This window comes from Halichoerus grypus, chromosome 1 (assembly GCF_964656455.1).
Source record: "Halichoerus grypus chromosome 1, mHalGry1.hap1.1, whole genome shotgun sequence".
Taxonomy (NCBI): Eukaryota; Metazoa; Chordata; class Mammalia; order Carnivora; family Phocidae; genus Halichoerus; species Halichoerus grypus.
Window position 1 is genome coordinate 28,230,803 of NC_135712.1, and position 19,670 is coordinate 28,250,472.

At 37.6% G+C, this 19,670-nt stretch overlaps 1 pseudogene; it reads left to right on the top strand.

The window, feature by feature from the left end:
* Positions 1–18,799, top strand: part of LOC118535988 (ATP synthase F(0) complex subunit C1, mitochondrial pseudogene) — a 30,234-nt pseudogene extending 11,435 nt beyond the window's left edge.
* The last annotated feature ends 871 nt before the right edge of the window (positions 18,800–19,670 follow it).

The window sequence follows — 19,670 nt, forward strand, 5'->3', positions numbered from 1 at the left end:
TGTGCTGTTAATTTTTTTTAACCGTTACCATGGAAATTTCAAGCTTCAATGTTACTAATGGGTTGTGCTTTTTAATTAACAGATCATTTGATTTTTATAAATATGTGCATGACCTTCTTAATATTGTTTTAATTGATTTTGTTTAAATAGCTTTATTTCTAAAACTGCAATCAATATGGTTCCTAGAAAAAGGAAGCAGACCAAAAATACTGGATCTAAGCCATTTTACAAGATGTCTTTCTGTTTAAGCAAGTTATTTAGAAGAAAGATGAACTTTTAAGTACACTATTCAATTATATTTTCTAGTATACTGAATTTATTCCAGTCTTTTGTGGTTATAAAGCAGTCTTGCCTAGATCATTCCAATGGCTTACTCAAACATATGTTCAAGAAACACTTGTATAATGACCTGGTTCTTATTAATGAAAACAAAAACTACTACTGTATGTAGTTTAGATCATAAGCACATGAAAAACAGATTACTTTTATTTTATTTTTTAAATTTTTTTAGTTTAATTTAATTTTATTATGTTATGTTAATCACCATACATTGCATCATTAGTTTTTGATGTAGTGTTCCATGATTCATTGTTTGCGTACAACACCCAGTGCTCCATTCAATACGTGCCCTCTTTTTTTTTTTTTTAATTTTATTATGTTATGTTAGTCACCATACAATACATCATTGGTTTTTGATGTGGTGATCCACGATCCATTGTCTTCATATAACACCCAGTGCTCCATGCAGTACGTGCCCTGCTTAATATCCATCACCGGGCTAACCAATCCCCCCTCCCCCCTCCCCTCTAAAAAAACAGACTACTTTTAAAACATTTTTTTTATTACAAGTCAGAGAATTTTTATGATAAGTACACTGGCCTTAAAAATGCTTGTTTAAGTAATCATGCTCAAGTACATATAAATAGGAGACATCAGATCCAGTGAAAGATTCAGTTTTTCTAATTCCTTTTGTTTGTTTAGTTTCCTGTGTTTTTCATTTCAGTGGAAATTTATATTTGTGGAGAACTCTAGAAACAACTAATCATCAACCACAGATGAGATGCAGGGAAAACAGCCATAGAGAAATGTCCTGCTGTTCCATGGTTATTCATCTCTAACCTCCTAAAAAAATTCTCTGATAAATTAGAGTATTAATATCTAAGTCAGGGGTGTGAAGGAGAGGAAAGGAAGCAAATGGAAAGACAGAGAAGAGGCAGACCCATTCTCATGGCTTTGGGGATACATGGAATATTGATTCCCGGCCAATCCTTCTGATTAATGGGGTATACCAGCCTATGGAACACTACCAGATGGTCCAAGTATTAGAGATGGGTAAGAAAGGAATTGAGTATGACTTAGAAGCATGTTAGTGGTACTGGAAAATCTAAATGAGGCTAATACATTTTGAGACAAAAAGAATTTTGTTGAATCTAGTGATCTTTGAAAATTACTTGTGCATCTGAAATAAACAACTTTTTGATACTCAATTTTCCTTAAAGATACATATTTAAGTACCCTTATTTTTCAGTGCTATATTTGGTCTCAGAAATTTTGCTTATTTAAAGAATTATTCAGTGATAAAAAGAAATGAGCTGTTCAACCACGAAGACGTGAAGTAGCCTTACATGCATATTGCTAAGTGAAAGAATCCAGTCTGAAAAGACTACAACTATGATATCAACTATATGATATTCTGGAAAAGGTAAAACTATAAAGAGAGCAAAAGGTCAGTGGTTCAAGAGGATGGAGAAAGGGGATGAATAGGTGAAACACAGGGAATTTTTAGGGTGGTGAAATTATTCTCTATAAAATTGTAATGGTGGATACATGTTATTATGTACTTGTTAGAACCATAGAACTGTACAACACAAAGTGTGACTCTTAATATAAATAATACATAGTTAATAATAAAGCATCAATAGTCATTCATTAACTGTAACAAGTAAACTACATTAATGCAAGCAAGATATTAAGAATAGGGAAAACCGTGAGGGGTCAGAAGGGTGTATCAAATTATTTATATTATCTGCTCAATTATTCTGTAAATCTAAAACGACACTAAAAATATTAATTATTATTAAATTATTAATTTAATATTTAATTATTTTTAAACAGGTATTCTCATATGTTTGATTCATATTTTTACTAAAAGAAGAATTTGCATTTCTTCCAAGGAAAATGGACCATTTTTCTTCATAGATGTAAAAAAAGAACATACTTCAGTTTTCATCCTAAATATTAAAAAAAACAAACCAAAACTCCTCAGGTGTGTATTTGTTTTAACCATTTGCTCAGGGGTTGAAATGCCTACTGCTTGTTTATGGAAAAATCACTAAATTTTCTCAGTTAAGTAAACAGTAGGATAACAATCTATGTGTAACTTTAGGGAACTATAAAATGTCTTGGGCATTGAGAATCCAGTAAGTAGAAAGTTAGGAATATCACAGGCTGGACAAGTTTCAAAAATATACTACTCCTGAATTAATGGGGATTCCGCAAAAATGTTGACTTTGTATAAACTGTAGTTTTCTAGTAGCTGAGGTCAGAAAGAGAAAAAAGAAATCTTTGAAACAACGCTTGCTCAATATTTAAAGTCCGTTGAACCAGATGGCTGTGGGGCGGACTGAGGCACATTCACCTTTTGTCTTCTTTATGTTATAGCTTCTGATTGTTCTTAACAATCCCAGATGTGCCTTGCTTTAAACCTCTTTCTCTGCTCCTTTCTGACCTCACATCCTCTGTATTTCTTCTGGAAAGGTCTGTGCAATTGCCTTTTCCGTATTGTGACTAGGATTAAGTCTTTAATGGGGTGTTTCCAAATGACCACATCCCTTTTCTCTAAGGCTATAAAAATGTTTTCCATCTTTCCTAGGCCCTCTTTTTAAAAGATCACCTATAATGGTTTAATTCATATTCTCAAAATAATTAAAATGAGGGCACCCTCTTATAAACTAGAGCTGTGATGTGTGTGATTTCACTTACAGCATCCCACTTCAAAAGGAATGTGTTTTTTAAACTCTTAATTTTTAATTCACTGCTAAAATGCATTATATATGATAGAATTTCCAAAGTGGTTTTAATTTTAAATATAATATTTCCTTGACCACATGAAATATCAGTAATGCCCTTGAAATTGCAATATTTTGGCAAATAATGATTAAGTTATACAAGCTAGTAAGTACTAAGATACAAACATACAAATAAAACAACAAAAAATATTCCACATCACAAAAAAGAGGAAAGATGTATATTTGGTTATAATATAGTTATATATAATTGTATATATAGTTATGTAAGTAATTAGTTTAAATAAATATGTAATATAAATATATTTTAAATGCATGTCGAAGATTCATTATAAAACACTATGGCCATTGAAGTCTTGAGAGTAAAAGAGTAGTTTGTAAATGTTCCAGCAAGGCAGGAATACAAGATAACCAGCTCATCGAATAAATATCACAGGACATCATTTTGGTTATTGTTCTTACAGTTTGCTGTTTCAAAATTGCATAACTTAAAATGTTTAGTATAATAAAAAGTTGTCTCAAGTGACAAAACAGAGAAGAACACTTTTAAAGAAACTTTGCAAGGAAATAAGTACCTTTCCAGAAGAAATATAGTATTCCATATAGTCTTTTACACCCAATATATCAACAAGATAACCCTTGTTTTTACTGGAAATCTGACATCAGTTTATACATTGTTCTTCCCATGAAAGAAGGAGTATTTGCCTCCCAAGTATGTAGCTTCCAGAACTTTTATCAACAAGACTTTTTTAATACATATATATAAAAGATAATCCTCTTACCATGAGGTTTTGGTTTAAAAAAAAAAAAAACAGGGGCGCCTGGGTGGCTCAGTTGGTTAAGCGACTGCCTTCGGCTCAGGTCATGATCCTGGAGTCCCGGGATTGAGTCCCACATCGGGCTCCCTGCTCGGCGGGAAGTCTGCTTCTCCCTCTGACCCTCCTTCCTCTCATGCTCTCTGTCTCTCATTCTCTCTCTCGCAAATAAATAAAATCTTAAAAAAAAAAAAAAAAAAAAAAAAACAGTGTAATTGTATATCATTCTCTGAAAAAAAGTTTCAGATTTAAGCACACACATTTAATCTTTTTTTTTCACTGTTTGAAAGTAAAATTCCATCAGCACAAACATAAGCAAAGCAACTGTGAAAAAGCTATTGCTTCCAAAGCATGGAAGATATTTCTAATAGGTATTAGACAAAACCACTCATCTCATTCTTATGACTGATCTGTCTGTCTGCAAATTCAATGTTATTTCTATACAAAATTAGCACATACCTCAGTGGATGTGAAACACTTAAATGCCAAAACCCTAGCAGGACAGCAGGTATTTGAAACCAGTAGAGACGGCAGAGGAGGGAGGAAGGGGAGACGGTGATGGTGTGACACAGAACAGAAACGAAGACCATCTGAGATAATAGTGTAGGGATGGTCCTTGTGAACTCAGAATATCACCAGAGAGGAAGAATGCAAAATTATAGTTGCCTGGAAAATGGGAAAATTCACACAACAAAGAGTGGGTTTTTTGTTTTTTGTAAATTAGAAACTGAGTATATAAGGAGTAAGCCGGCATGAAAACTCATATTGACTAATGCTAGCATTCTAGACAGTTGAAAATGCTTCCAAGTGTTCATTCATTGCAACTGTTATGGATTAAGAACTTCTGGGGTCTGGACAAGCCACTGAAGATGCCCACTGAAGCAGTGTCACCTCTCATACAAATGAGTTAATAGTGACTTGCCAAGATATATTTGATAAAGAAAGGACACACGGTAATGGAACAAACCAAGCTCTTCAAGGAATTGCAAAAGAATGTTAGAACATCTACTTCAACTCTGTAGTGGACATGCCAAGTCTGAGAAAGCCTGTCTCACACACTACCCTTAGAGGGAAACACCTCTCCTGCATCACTGCTCCTTGAATAGTCCTGCTTTCCATACACTGACTGCCGGTTCTCCCAGCCACTGCTCACAAGACCAGGTCAGGGCATCGACCACTAGGCTGGCTAGAGACTGTGGCGTGGCCTGAGATAAAAAAGGAGCTCGTCCAAGATTTCCTCTCAGAATATATACTGGAAAGCCCTGAGTGACTGAGCTGGTTAGAAGTAGGAGTAAAAGGAACAAAGTTATCAAGACATGTCTCAGAGGACATGATGCCATATGCCTGAGGTAAAGTTGTCGTGGGGAAAAAAAAAATCCATGAACTCTGGAGAAAGTCACTGTAATGGAGAGAGTAAAATAGAGTGCTGAAGGAGATCAAGAATGGCCGCATCTCCACAGTCTGACCCTGAGACAGCTTTGGCCCAGATACATTTACAGAGATAGTTCTAGGCCACATGGAGGCTTGAAGTAACTCAAGATTATAGAACCAAAAGATTTTAAATAGAATAATCTCAAATCAGCTTAGCATATACATTAAAAGAAAGACTCTGAAATCAAGCTGACTGGTTCAGATCCCTGCTCATCCACTTACTAGCTGTGTGACCATCGGCGATTTATTTATTTTCTGGGCCTTAAATTCTACCTTTGTGAAACGGAGAGTACCCACATCATAGGTGACCATGAGGATGAAATGAGTTAATGCATATAAAACCTACACATTCCCAGAGCTATATAAGTGTTTGTTATTGTTTTATTAGTTTTAAATGGCAGAATTCACCACAGAAGTTCTTCTATATTTTGACCCCAAAAGGCGAAACTCTGAGTGACTCACCTATTATCAGGAAGAGGGACTCAGTATCGTATCTGAAAAAAGGGGAATCTCCTTCTCTTTGTGGACAGTCAAGCTATGGGACTCATTCAAGTCCCCTTAGAAGGTCAACTGTTTAAGTTATTCTCTACTGATATTTCCTGCAAACCCTCTGGGAGACCGTGATACTCAGAATTCAGCTCTCTACAATAACACTAACCAGTTTCACTTAGGACTGGAGTGGATGGGTGGAAGCATACATTGACAATTTTTCAGGCTACAACTTTACCTGTTGGTCTCTGGCTGTGCTACTCAAACTGGATTAGGTTTACCTTTGGAGAAGTGGGCCAGGCAGTGCTCGAAGCTAGTCTATAAACAAGGCTTATCTTCTTACAGTTTATTTAACACAGTTCCTAAAATATACTTTATTTTTTAGAACAGCTTTAGGTTCACAGCAAATTCGAATGGAAAATACAGAAATTTCCCATATATCCCTGGTCTTCACACAAACATAGCCTCCCCTATTATCAACATCCCCCACCAAGGTGGTACTTTTGTCACAGCTGATGAATCTACGTTTAAACACATCATTCTCAGGGCACCTGGGTGTCTCAGTCGATTGAACATCTGACTCTTGATTTGGGCTCAGGTCATGGTCTCAGGGTTGTGGGATCGAGCCCCACATCAGGGTCTGTGCTCTGCAGGGAGTCAGCTTGAGATTCTTTCCCTCTCCCTGTGAGGGAGGGTCCCCCGCACTACCACAAATTCTCTCTCTCTCTAAAATAAATTAATGAAAGCTTTAAGAATAAATAAGTAAATAAATAAACCCATCATTATCACCCAAAGTCCATAGTTAATATTAGGGTTCACTCTTGGTGTTGCACATTCTACGAGTTTGGGCAAATGTATCCACTATTACAGTATCATAAAGAGCGGTTTTAGTACCCTAAAAATCCTAATCATCCCTCTCTCTCCTCAACCCCTAGCAACCACTAATTTTATTACTGTTTCCATAGTTGTTGTTGTTTTTTTTCCAGAATAATCATGTAGTTGGAATCATACAGTATACAGTCCTTGGCTTCTTTCGTATAGTAATATGCATTTAGGATTCCTTCATGTCTTTTCATGGTTTGATTGCTCATTTGTTTTTAATGCCAAATCACATTCCATTGTCTGGATGTACCATGGCTCATTTACCTTTTCACCTACTGAAGAACATCTTGGATGTTTCCAAGTTTTGGCAATTATGAATAAAGCTGCTGTAAATATCCATGTGGAACTTTTTGTGTGGACACAACTTTTCAACTCCTTTGGGGTAAATATCAAGAAGTGTGATTGCTGGTTTACATGGTAAGAATATGTTTAATTATATTAGTAAATTCCAAACTGTCTTCCAAAATGGCTGTACCATTTTATGTTCCCACCAGCCATGAACAAGAGTCCCATTGCTCCACATCTTCATCAGCATTTGATGCTGTCATTATTTTCATATTAAAACAAATACAGTTACTTTATGGAATAATAATGTGTATGCGTTTTGAAATCTCAAGTTGAGATTTTAAAGAGATTGTTGACTTACGGAACAAATCTTTGGGAATTTATCCCAAATCCTAGTGAAAACAGTTTAACTTGACCCTGCCATTAGAATGATGAAAAAGACTAAGAAGTTTGTCATATTGGGTAACCCCTTCATATTCCACCATCTTGTGGAGTGAGGAGATTCAGACCACAACACTGGTTCAGGTTTTGAATTTTTTTATTATATATTGACCTTTCATTTCCTCGTATAGATTCTAAATCTTACTAGCCTATTCTTAACCATAAACATCAAAACCTCAAAACCCTCACTTGAGGGTTATCTTGAAGAATCTGCTGCTTCCAGCTCCTAACAAATATGAAAGTTCAGCCAAGAACCAGTTTAAGTATTTTACAACTACCAGCATTCTAAGTTCTACCTTTGGATCAGGATTGAATACACACTGGTACCTCATTCGCTATGTCCCTCCCAGAACTGTCTTCCTCCCTGGTGTTTTAATATTATGCCTTCGACTTGTACTGAAGGCCTTTACAAGAAAGAGCCACATGAGGCCCATTTCTGTATTTGCTGTGAAATTGGTATAAGGACATTGTCCATTAAATTACTCAATGTTCCCTACCTAAGACCCACATGAGAACTTGATCTGAGTTTAGTACCATGAAAAAAATGTACCTTCTTTGAGAAAGTAGTAAATTTTCTTCTTTTCTCTTAGTGAGTTATGTAACCCATTGGGTATCTTCTTCTTCTTCTTCTTCTTCTTCTTCTTCTTCTTCTTCTTCTTCTTCACTCTCTCTCTCTCTCTTTCTTTCTTTTTTTTTGGCTTGGCTGCCAAGAAACATACAGACAACTTTTACGTACGATCATACCCACTGTGTTGGCCTTTGTGGTTGGCATATCTGTGTCTTCTTTTATTCTTAACCTTCTTTCTTCTAATAAAACTATTGTATAAGTCTTTTTACATGAGTCAGCCGAAATCTATATTAGAAAAAGTTGAATGTACCCAAATAAAACTTATAGATGTACTGCTTTACTTTATACAGATTTTTTGAGGTATTTCCTGTTTTGTTTTACAAAGTGCTATTGAGTTCAATATAGAAGCAATTGAATTCAAAATCGAATTCAATTTAAGGATAGACACCTTGTTAAATATATAATTAAGTGTGATTTAATCATATGCCTTTGGCAAAATTTTATAGACATAAAGTTATAAATCAGGGGGAAAAAAACCCTCAGGGACATAATCACTGTAGCCATAGAGAAAATCAATTCGTTCTTTCATTATTTTGGTAAAGCCCAGCATTCATTCAACAAATGTTTAATAGGTGCTAGCTTTGTTCAAAGCAGCCCACTGGTCACTGTGGAGAATACAAACTTGGTTTAAAAAATGGATCACCTTCAAGAAATTTATGGTTTAACAATTAAGAGCCAATGGGCTTACCAATCTTACTTAAAGATAGGAGTGAAATATTTCTTGTCCAGCAGCATCATAGGCCACTATGCCAGGATTTTGTTTTTTTAATGTGGTTGGAAAAAAATTCTTATAAAGATAACATTTTATTATGGGAGAACTTTGTTATGAAGAGAAGGAAAACTTTACATAAAATGATTAATAGTTAAGCTGCTCTTGAATTGAAAGTTGCTGAAAAGGATCATGGGAAGTAAAAAATTAAGCATGACTTTATGATCTGCAAGTAGCTATGAATGCAGGATTTCTTTTATTTTCATATGAGCAATATTTTTTTTTTTTCAAATAACACTTTCTTAAAAGCAGAAGGAATTACTGACTGCTACACGTGGGCTGACAATATAAACATTTTATCAGTGGTCTAAGCTCCCACACAGGAAGTAGGGTTATGGGAATATTTTCACAGCTTGCCGTTGGCCTTTCAAGAATTGAGGGTTGAAGGTTGCCACAATCATTTGCTTTTCATATTCTGCTTTTTTCATGAAGTGAATAATGCAAGAGTCTGGAAACTAACGCTGAGGTGGGGGTTTTGCCTAGAGATGTGTTTAGATTAGTTACCAAGCTTCCCAGCTTGTGGTCATTGAAGGTCACTTGGTTGATAGCTAAAATTTCAATTGGAACCTTGTCATATAATCAGGATTTAAAGCCCAGCTGAGACTTTGTCTTTCCTGTGAAAGGGGAGGTTGTTTTATGATTAGCTTCAGAATGTTAAATTAGGTGTTGGCAATTATGAGCCATTTTTGTAGTTTAAATTGCACTATGGAAACACCTGTCCAGAATAGCAAAGGAAGGCATGCTTAAAAAAAAAAAAAAAAAAAGTCTGATTCTATTATGCATGAATAGTCCTGCTTTTATTATCAAACCCTAGAAGCCACACTTAACCACTTTTGGGAAAGAATACTTTTTGTATTCTTTAACAGTGATTCTCAAGAACAAGAACCTTATTAAAGATATCTTTTGTATGTGGCAGAGGGAAATGATTTACATAAAGAGCCCATTTCTAAAATAACTGAAATGTTTTCCAATTTATTTTCAATAACGTTTTTTTTTTCCCTTCCAGTAGTCCTTACATTCTTAGAAAAAGTCTGTTGATGACCCATGAAACTGTGTCCTAAAATGGGCAAGGTTTAACAAATTCTCCTTTATAGCTATAACAAATTATTATAAAGGAGACTCAATACCTTTGAAGAAGAGAATTGAACAAAAAGGTGATTGAGAGGATAGGAAAGAAACTCTGAAAAAATTTCAAAATCACTACAGTTCTTCTGGTCAAAATAATACACCAATTTTTATCCCATCATAAACTGGGATAGGGGCTTGGCACAGACAAAAAGTAGTGATTTTATATATCATAATATAGTAAACCACCTTCATGCTTTGCAATATTGCTGCATGGAGTCATACTGAAACATTCAAACAAAACTTTTGAACATTATCAAGACCAGATAATACATGATAATATTTCCTACAGGATTAGAAAGTCTATAATAGTACTTTCCCCTAAAAATTCCAGATAGTTGATATTTGCTTGGATTAAAACATAGTAAGTCATTCATATATATATGAATTCATATATACGTGTGTGTGTGTGTGTGTGTGTATGTATGTGTATGTGTGATATGGACATGTAGATGTCTATCCCTGGCTAAGATGAAATAACAAGGACTGAATTCACTCTCCTACCCAAAACAACCAAAGGAGAAGAAGAAGGGGACAAAATATTTGAATTGACAATGGTTTCTAAGACCCTGGACATCAGGAAACAAAGGAAGTGATCCTGGAGAGGTGAGCCCCACAATAGGCCCTAGCATGCTGCTTTGGGAGAGTTCTCAGGCTGCAGAATAGGGGAGGGGACCCAGGAGGAACCTGGCAGAGGGATAAAGTCTGGAGGGACCAAGGCAGCCCAAGTTCACTAGCCATAGGACCAGAGAGGATAGAGATGTATCAAGAAAAAAAACAGAAGTCTGCAGAGGGTTCCTCTAAAGTTGCATTCAGCATAGTATTGATCAGCACAGGCATGCGAGGAAGCTACCTGAGGCTGGGAAAAATCATCTAGAATGGCGTCTGGTGCTCACATGGGGCCTGGATTGGCACATCTCCCCATCAGCCATACTGGGAAACCTCATAATTCACAGGGTACTGGGTAGCTCATAGAACACTTTCCTCACTAGTGGGGAATAATTAGTCCTAGTAAACATCATTCTGGTTCCACCTAACAATTCTTAAAAGCAAGACCTGACAAAGTCAAGCCACTTCCAAGGAACTGAAATATGCCCCAGCACAAAACTCAAGAACATTTATAGGAATACAAAAATAACCAGTATCATATAAGATAAAATCCAAAATGTCTGCAACCAATCAAAGATGATTAGCACAGAAAGAAGCAGGAAAATACAATCCATAATGAATTGAATTGAACTGACCCAGAACTGATAAAGATGTTAGAATTAACTTACACAGGTATTTAAACAATTAGGATTGTATTCCATAGTTCAAAACGTTAAGTGAGGGCAAAAAAATATTTTAAAAAGACCCAAAGTGAATGTCTAGAGATGTTCTCTAGAAAACTACAATGTGTGAGATGAAAAATAAACTGGTTGGTTTTACTGCAGATTAGATGCTACAGAAGAAAAGACTAGTGAACTTGGAGACACAGCAATAGAAACTATTCAAAATGAAGCAGAGAGAGACAAAAAAAGACTGGGAAAAAAGTGAACAGAGCATCATCACGTTGTGGCACAATTTATCAATTGGTGAATTTTAAATATATGCAATTTATTTTATGTCAGCTATACTTCAGTAAAGCATTAAAAATATGAAATATCAGTACCCTGAGGAATTTATAAATCAAGAGAGATTTATAAGCAATGTAATACATAGCAGCATAGACTAGTATCACCCTCACAAACACCAATTTAAATTAGCAGTTTGGAGTAATAAATTTATTCACTCAGAACAATTGTTACTAATAAAACTAAAAAGTATTTTTTCCATACAGAGAACATTTTTAGCATCTTATACTTTTTTAATACCTTAAACTTCTCTGCATATGATAACAAATCTAATGTTACTGAAATAACATTTGGAATAACCTCTTTTAACCTTTACAGAGTACATTATCCCAATTCACTTTTTCAACATACAATTAATTTTTTTAGAGATAAAACTTTTGAGTTGATTTAATTGCCAAAATAACTACCTAGGAAATGGAAATAACCTTCAATTATGAACTAGGATCAAAGAGAGCTTTTTCATTTTTCACATTGTTTCATGAAATGACTTTCAATCCACCCATCACCTTTTAAGTAACTTTGACATAACATTTTATTTTTCATCACTGATAAAATACTTTCCCTTGAATACAGTTTAATGAGACAAACCCTTTGGCCAATTCTAACACAAATAGATTTATGTTTGGGGGGAAAGTGTGACCAGGTGGTAAAACAAAGCTCTCTGGTCTTGATCTTGTTTGAAAGTTTTCAGTTTTATTTGAGTGCTTCCTTCTGACTCCATTTGGCAACATTGCCAGGTGTGAAGGTGGATTCCTAAAGCAAATTTATAAATCAGTGACAAAGGAACATCTCCTAGCATTGATTCATTGATAATGCATGTGTTTCTTACAGGATTAGAAAGCCAAATATATCTCATTCTTAACCCATTCTCAGAAAGCCTTGCTTAATTGTTTCCTGAATAAATTAGTTCTTTTTCTTTTCTTTTTTTTTAAGATTTTATTTATTTATTTGATGGAGAGAGAGAGAGCATGAGCAGTGGGGAGGGGCAGAGGGAGCGGGAGAAGCAGGATTCCTGCTGAGCAGAGAGCTTGATGTGGGGCTCAATCCCAGGACCCTAGGATCATGACCTGAGCCGAAGACAGATGCTTAACTGACAGAGCCACCCAGGTGCCCCAATTACTTCTGATGGGAGATGAAAGAGGAAAGTGGATCGAGAGCGTAGAAGCCGTGGACTATCAGTTAAAGGTACCCATCTCTGAGAAATGTTTTTGGAAGACTAAACAGTCTTATTTTACCACATCTCCTCCATTCTAAGATTTCATCAACTCAACAATACACCATCAATTTAAATACAACTTTCACATTTACGCATCCATATAGATGGTGAAATGCATCCCAATTTCAGAAACATTTGAGTCCTTAAATCAAGGAAATGTACTACTTTATCATAAACAATCAGAAATTTAAAATTTTATTATACTTCAAACAAATATATATGAAAAAGCACATTAACAACAATTAAATGACAATTGTTAGTAAGAAATTGATTTTGATTCAATTCATCCTTATGGATGAGTTTAATGAAACTTCCAAACCTATTTTTATTGCCCATCTGAATATTTTTTACTTTCAACTCTTTCCATACATTTAGAAATTTTAGGGACATGGTGAAACAGAAGGAATAAGTTTCTGTGGCCAGGAGAAGTATGGTTATTATTTGGTAGCTTATATTTTCAATTTACTTTTAAATAATTGTTTACTGAAATTTGCTTCTATCTGGTATCTAATTACCCCTCAAGCATTTAGCTGAGGGTTCATCTTAAACTGCAGGTTAAAATCTCAGATTGCAGAGGGAAACTACAGGGTGATCTGTTGAGAAAAATAAAAGAGATAATAAGACTTAAGATACCTCAAAAGTAGAAATAAAGTATAGGGGCACCTGGGTGGCTCAGATGGTTAAGTGTCTGCCTTTGGCTCAGGTCATGATCCCAGAGTCATAGGATCGAGCCCCGCATCAGGCTCCCTGCTCAGTGGGGAGCCTGCTTCTCCCTTTCCTTCTCCTGCTCCCCCTGCTGTGCTCTCTCGCTCTGTCAAATAAATAAATAAATTCTTTAAAAAAAGAAAGAAAGAAAGAAAAAGAAAGTATATAAATTGATACCTCTTTCATTAAATCTGCTTTCAATCAATCACCTAATCGATAATTATTTGCCAGAACTTAACATATGCAAAATATCTCATTACACTTTAATCAAAGATAGAAACACAACAGAGCACCCGATGACTCAAAAATTCAATATGAATGCATTGAACACAAATATTGGAAGTTATTTCCTTACTTAGATAAATGATGTCAATCTCATTGGCTCTGCAGCTAGTATCTAGAAAGTAAAAACATTTTAAGCCTAGAGGAGTGAAATGGGGATGTGGGGCTCCCAGGGGCACATGGAAAAGATTGAATCTATAAAGAAGGAGGTTTTGCCTCCATCTGCTAATGTATCTTAGATATGACTCATTCAATAGTCAAATGGTGGCCTAGAGTGTGACATAAAACTGAGGGAAAATACTGTCACCCCCTACTATTCATTTTCAGTGTCAAGTGTGCCTGTTCTGCCTGTTTTCTCTGTTCATTAAAAGTTCTGTTCATTTCCTTCTCTTCTGTTTTCTTGCTTGGCTCCCATCAATGCTTCACTTCACACTAATTGCAATTCCTATCAACTTCCTTCAAAGTAGCTTGTGCATGTAATCTAGGAGCGAGCTCCTAAATCTTTAATGCTTGCACTGATTTTAAGTTTTCCATTGGTTTACTGTAAGAGAACATACCAGGATTTCAAAAATTGTGGAGGATCTCTACTATTGGTCTTGAGTTCGAAGGACATGGGTTCCCCTAGTACCTGTTAATTTTTCTTTTCTGTTTGAAACATTTCTTCCAGGTTAGTGTATACAAAATTCTCTATTTGTGTGCATTTTTATGGGAAGAAGTTTCATAGCTTGCATCAGGCCCTTATTGATTTTTTTGCCACCCAAAAGGATGAAAAACATGGGTTTAGATACTTTACACACTCAACTAACATTTATTAAGACTGTAATATTTGCCACATATTCTGCTAAATATTGGGGATCAGAAATGAGTAATAGGTCCTTTCCTGAAGGAATGTATTGGGTCAGACAGACACAGACCGCCACAGTAGGGTGCAGCAAATTTTGTGATAAAAGTAGCTGAGGGGCGCCTGCGTGGTACAGTTAAGAATCTGACTCTTGGTTTGGGCTTAGGTCTGATCTCAGGGTCATGAGATCAAGTCCCGTATCTGGCTCCCTGCTCAGCTCAGAGTCTGCTAGAGTTTCTCTCTCCCTCTTCCTCTGCCCCTCCCCCCTTCATGTTCTCTCTTTCTCTCTCTCTCTCACTGAAATAAATAAATAAATCTTTTTTTAAAAAAAAGTAGCTGAATGCTCTTTATGCAAGGGGGAGGGAGAAACTGAGGCTAGGGGAAGATAGGAAAGAGTTCATTCAAATTGGGACATTGTTCCTGGGTCTTAAAGCCCAAGGAGAAGATGAGTTATTACTGCTCCATCTCCTGGCTCATTGGTGGATTAACTACCCACAGCTGTTGGCGGTTTAAAGCCCAGTGATCCTAGTCTGTCACCAGGACTTTAAAAGAATGTAGCCTAAACTTTAACTGGTTTCAGAGATTCTACTGACTGATGTCTCTCAAAGTGTCTTTCCCATATCTTAGTATTTTTGAGTTTCCCATGATAATGTTCTGCATGCATTTTGAAATGACTCTGCAGGGGCATTCATCTCAGACCTGCTCATTTTGTCCCAGTGCTCTTGCTCTGCTGCTAATGACATTCAGAAAGTCTCTGTTCTGTTGAGCACACTGGCCTGTCAGTGAACACAGCACTTCCTCTATTTGGGACCAAGGAGTCAAGGTCCTATACATCCCCTCACTTGTTAGGGGGACTAAGCATGGCCACAAGTGGCCAGGAGACTTTGCTACCTTCCAGAAGATGGTTTGCAATATAATGATTTATGACCATTATATTTATAATGGTAATCTGGTGACCAAAAAATATATTTCTCAGGTATATTTGGTCTTCAGCCACAGTTACTGAAAACATTTCAGAGTCATAAAGGTGAAATGGGGGTCTTGTTACAAATGAAGGTGACTTTCAGACCCCACCCAAGGTGGGGGGCTCGTTGTGAGGAGTACTAACTATATGATTAGAGGGTTGGAACTTTCCATCATCCCCAACCCCCCAACCCCCCGGGAGGAAAGAAGAGTTAGAAGTTGAATCAGTCAATGACTAATGACTTAGTCAATCCTGACTATATAATGAAGCCTCCATAAATACCCAAGAGTTCAGTTTTTTGGTCTTTTTTTTTTTTTCATTTTCTTTTTCGGAGAGCTTCCACTCTTGGGGTTCCCAAGCTCCAGAAGATAGAAGACCCTTTGTTCAGGACCTCATCTTGTGTATTTTTTCACCTGGCTGTTGATTTGTATTCTGTATCCTATCTTTTAATAAACTGGTAAACTTGTTTCCCTGAGTTCTGTGAACGACTCTGGCAAATTAATGGAACCTAAGGAGGAAGTCACTGGAACATCCAATCTGTAGCCAGTTGGTCAGAAGCACAAGTAACAGCCTGGGGCTTGTGACTGGCATTTGATGTGGGGAGAGAGGGTGGTCTTGTAGGACTGAACTTTTAACCTGTGAAATCTGATGCTATGTCTGAGTAGATAGTGTCAGAATTGACTTAAATTCTTGGACATCATTTCTAGCGTCCAAGAATTGCTTGGTATCTTGTGTGTGGGAAGCACCCCCTCCCCAACACACACATACCTCCTTACACATACTGGAGTCCAGGAACCTTAAAAGATACTTGTTCCAAAAGCTGCCATTTCTCTTTCTGCTACTCCTGCTGCCGACAGCAGAAAGGACGAGCTCTGTGATTATTAGCTCCTTTTCTGCTTCTCTATAACCAGGTATACTGGAGATTATTTGTGTTCCTCCATGTTTCTGTTGCCAGTTCTATATGTACATCCACAGCTCTGCTTTCTACTCCTAACCACCTGCACCTGCAGCTTTCTCAGACAACTGTTCTTTGGTTATGGCAGCAGAACTGGAAGTATCTGGAATTTACAAGTCCTCAGTGCTACCACTTTCATCCAGCATGCAGCCAATGACTGGTTGCTGCTGTAAGTAGACATAATTCCAGATCCCTTGCCTCCAGGAAGGACAGTGTCTGAGGTGCATTTACCCACAGGATCAAGTCCAGGCTTGCACTTCACTTGAAATCATACCTTTCTTTGCTCAGCTTTTCCTGTTCACAAATCCTGCTTTTCCTGTGTCCTTTCCAGTTTCTCCCCAATAAACCACATTCACCCAAATCCTCTCACACTAGGATGCCTAGTGTTAGGGCATGGCCTTGCCCCAGGACACCAACAAAATAATCTCAAAAAAGTCAGCTCTTAGTATTTCTCAAGATCTGGGATATACAGTCTTATACATGGTCGTGAAACTTGTTTCAGAGTTTGAGCTAAGGTGAAGGGAAGAAGCTAATTACACAAATACAGCAGAAGGAAAGATTATGGTAAGAATTTCCGTATGGCTGGAGAATAGTATACAGTAGAAGATGAGAGCCCAGATACTGATGGGCTTTACACCCCACTTGAGTTTGACCTTAATCCTGTAGACACCAGGGATATTTAAATGGGGTAATGATATGAGGCAAAAAAAAAATTTTTTTTTAAGACAAAGTTCTAATGGACTGAAGGGAATGACATGGGGAGAGGCCTGGATATACAGATTGGGAAATCAGCTGCATATGGAAACACCGTTTGGAATATAAGATACAATTTGGGATAAAGATGGGATTCTAAAGAAAATAAATGGGTGTCAAGGAGAGTACCCCTTACATTGAGGAAACAAACCCTACAATGCAATGGGTGGGGCAAAGGGAAAGGAAGAAGGCCAGTACCTCAATAGAAACCAAGAGACAATAGTACCTAGAATCCATGGGAGACATAATATCAAGCATCAGCTTCTACAGAAAAAAAATCCAGTAATGTGAGAACAAAATGTGATTTGGCCATTAGAAGGTCATTTGTGGCTAGAGAGAGAACAATCTCAGTAGGGTAATGAGAGAGGAAGCCAGATTGTAGAAATAAGATAAAACATTTTTGAGGGTGAGGGAGACTTGAACACATCAATATACTCTGGAGGAAGGACTCAGGGAAAAAAAGAAAAAGAAAAAGAAATGTAGAATGTCTACAAAAAGATGACCAAGATCCTAGAGTATGGGGAAGAACGTCAGAGAGAGAGGGCAAAGGGGTACCTTGCTCTGAGACAGGAGGGAAGATGGATAAGGATGGATTCCATGGTCAGGCCAGGGTGCCAGGGAGAAAGGGGAGCTGTTTGTAACAGTCACTCTTTTGTTTGAAGAATCAAGCAGAGTCAACTGCTAGGGGTCAGAGAGATGCAAATGGAATGAGCAGTATGAAGAGGGATGTAAAAAATCTGCACAATAACAACAAGAAATATAAAAGAACTGTAACCAGATACAAGAGAAATAATTACCCAGTGGTCTGGAGGGCCCGCCGGCTTAGAGTAAAGGTGTGGTTGTACTCTTCAGCCCCATTTCCATGAATGTCAATGTTCAGCACCAAGGACAACTAGTAAAGAGAAAGAATGATTATAAAGAAAAAGAATGGGTAAATTAATCTTTGGTTGCATATTGCCATGGGGGTGGTTGGGGTGGATTATGCCTAAAAAAAAGACAAAATAAGAAAGAAATTGAGGGTGCTGGTAAAAGGGCATTTAAGTGATTAAACCACAGTGTTTAGGTTGAGTCGAAAAGGAATTGATAACAAAAGGAAGTTGTCAGAGTCACCTTGAGCCAGGCAAGCTCCAGGGTGGGAGCAGGGGCAGTGGGGTGGTGGGAGTGCAGACCCAGAAGGTGCAGGTCACCAGGGCTCCACTCACGCCTCCAGCTCTGATCCGCCATCGTACCAGGGATCTAATGAGGCCTGTGTCTGCCGCCCTCTTGAGTAGACCAGAGATCCCACCTAAACAGCCACCCTACAGGTGCTCCCCACTCCAGGGGGCCCAAAACCCAGACCAGTGTTGTCTCCTGGGACATTGACACAGCAGCCAAGTTTATTGGTGCTGGGGCTCCCACAGTTGGTGTGGCTGGTTCAGGGCCTGGCATTGGAACAGTGTTTGGCAGCTTGATCGTTGGCTCTGCCTGGAACCCATCTCTCAAGCAGCAGCTCTTCTACGCCATCCTGGGCTTTGCCCTGTCTGAGGCCATGGGGCCCTTCTGTTTGATGGGGGCCTTCCTCATCCTCTTCGCCATGTAAGGCTCCAGGGTAGTCACTTACCCATCCCCGCTGCCTCGACTTCAGGCTGTGCCTGGTGTTAGAGTGTACTAAGACTTCCCATTAAACACAAGCTTTCTCTTAAAAAGAAGAAAAAAGAAGAAAAAACGAAATGGTCAGATCTGGGAACCAGGAGGACATTTCAGGCAAGAAGAAAAGAATAAAGAAAGCTCCAGAAGCAGGATAAGCCTTCATAAAGTGTAATGAGAGTGAAGAGAGGCCCCTTGAAAGCAGAGAATGTGTGCTGGGGATTGGAGGTGGACAGCTGGTGGACTTTGAAAGCCCAGTGGAGCTTAGAAGCTAACTGCACGCACACGGGGAGTACATCCAAGTTAATCTTTGAAAAAGATGAGAATGTGAGGCTTAATAGAAGGTGAGACATAGAGAATGTTGGCGAGAAGCAGCAAAGATGATATCCATATTCCTGGCCTCTTGCCCTGAAAACTAGAAGGATAAAAACATCCTTGACAAAGTGGAATACGTAAGCAAGAAAACAGGTCTAAGTAAAGAGGGAGAAGGATGTAATGTTAGATACGATGAAACATTTAAGTAGAAATATACTCTAGGCTACTGGAAATACACATCTTAAAATATAAGCTGAAATAATATTGCGGTCAGGCCTGGGGTGTTCTGGTTTTAGATCTCAGCAACCACTGGTATTACGTATGAACCCGCTGTCACTAAAAGAAACTCCCCCATACCATCAAGTTTTCCCCAATAATTTCCAAGTCAAAATTTGTGCGGTGCTCATCTGGAATAATTTTTTTTTAAAGCTAGCATGTAGATACAGAGAGCACTAAATCACAGGTGGAGTTCAGTAGAGTTATTCTTGCAAAATAATTTGATCTCAAAA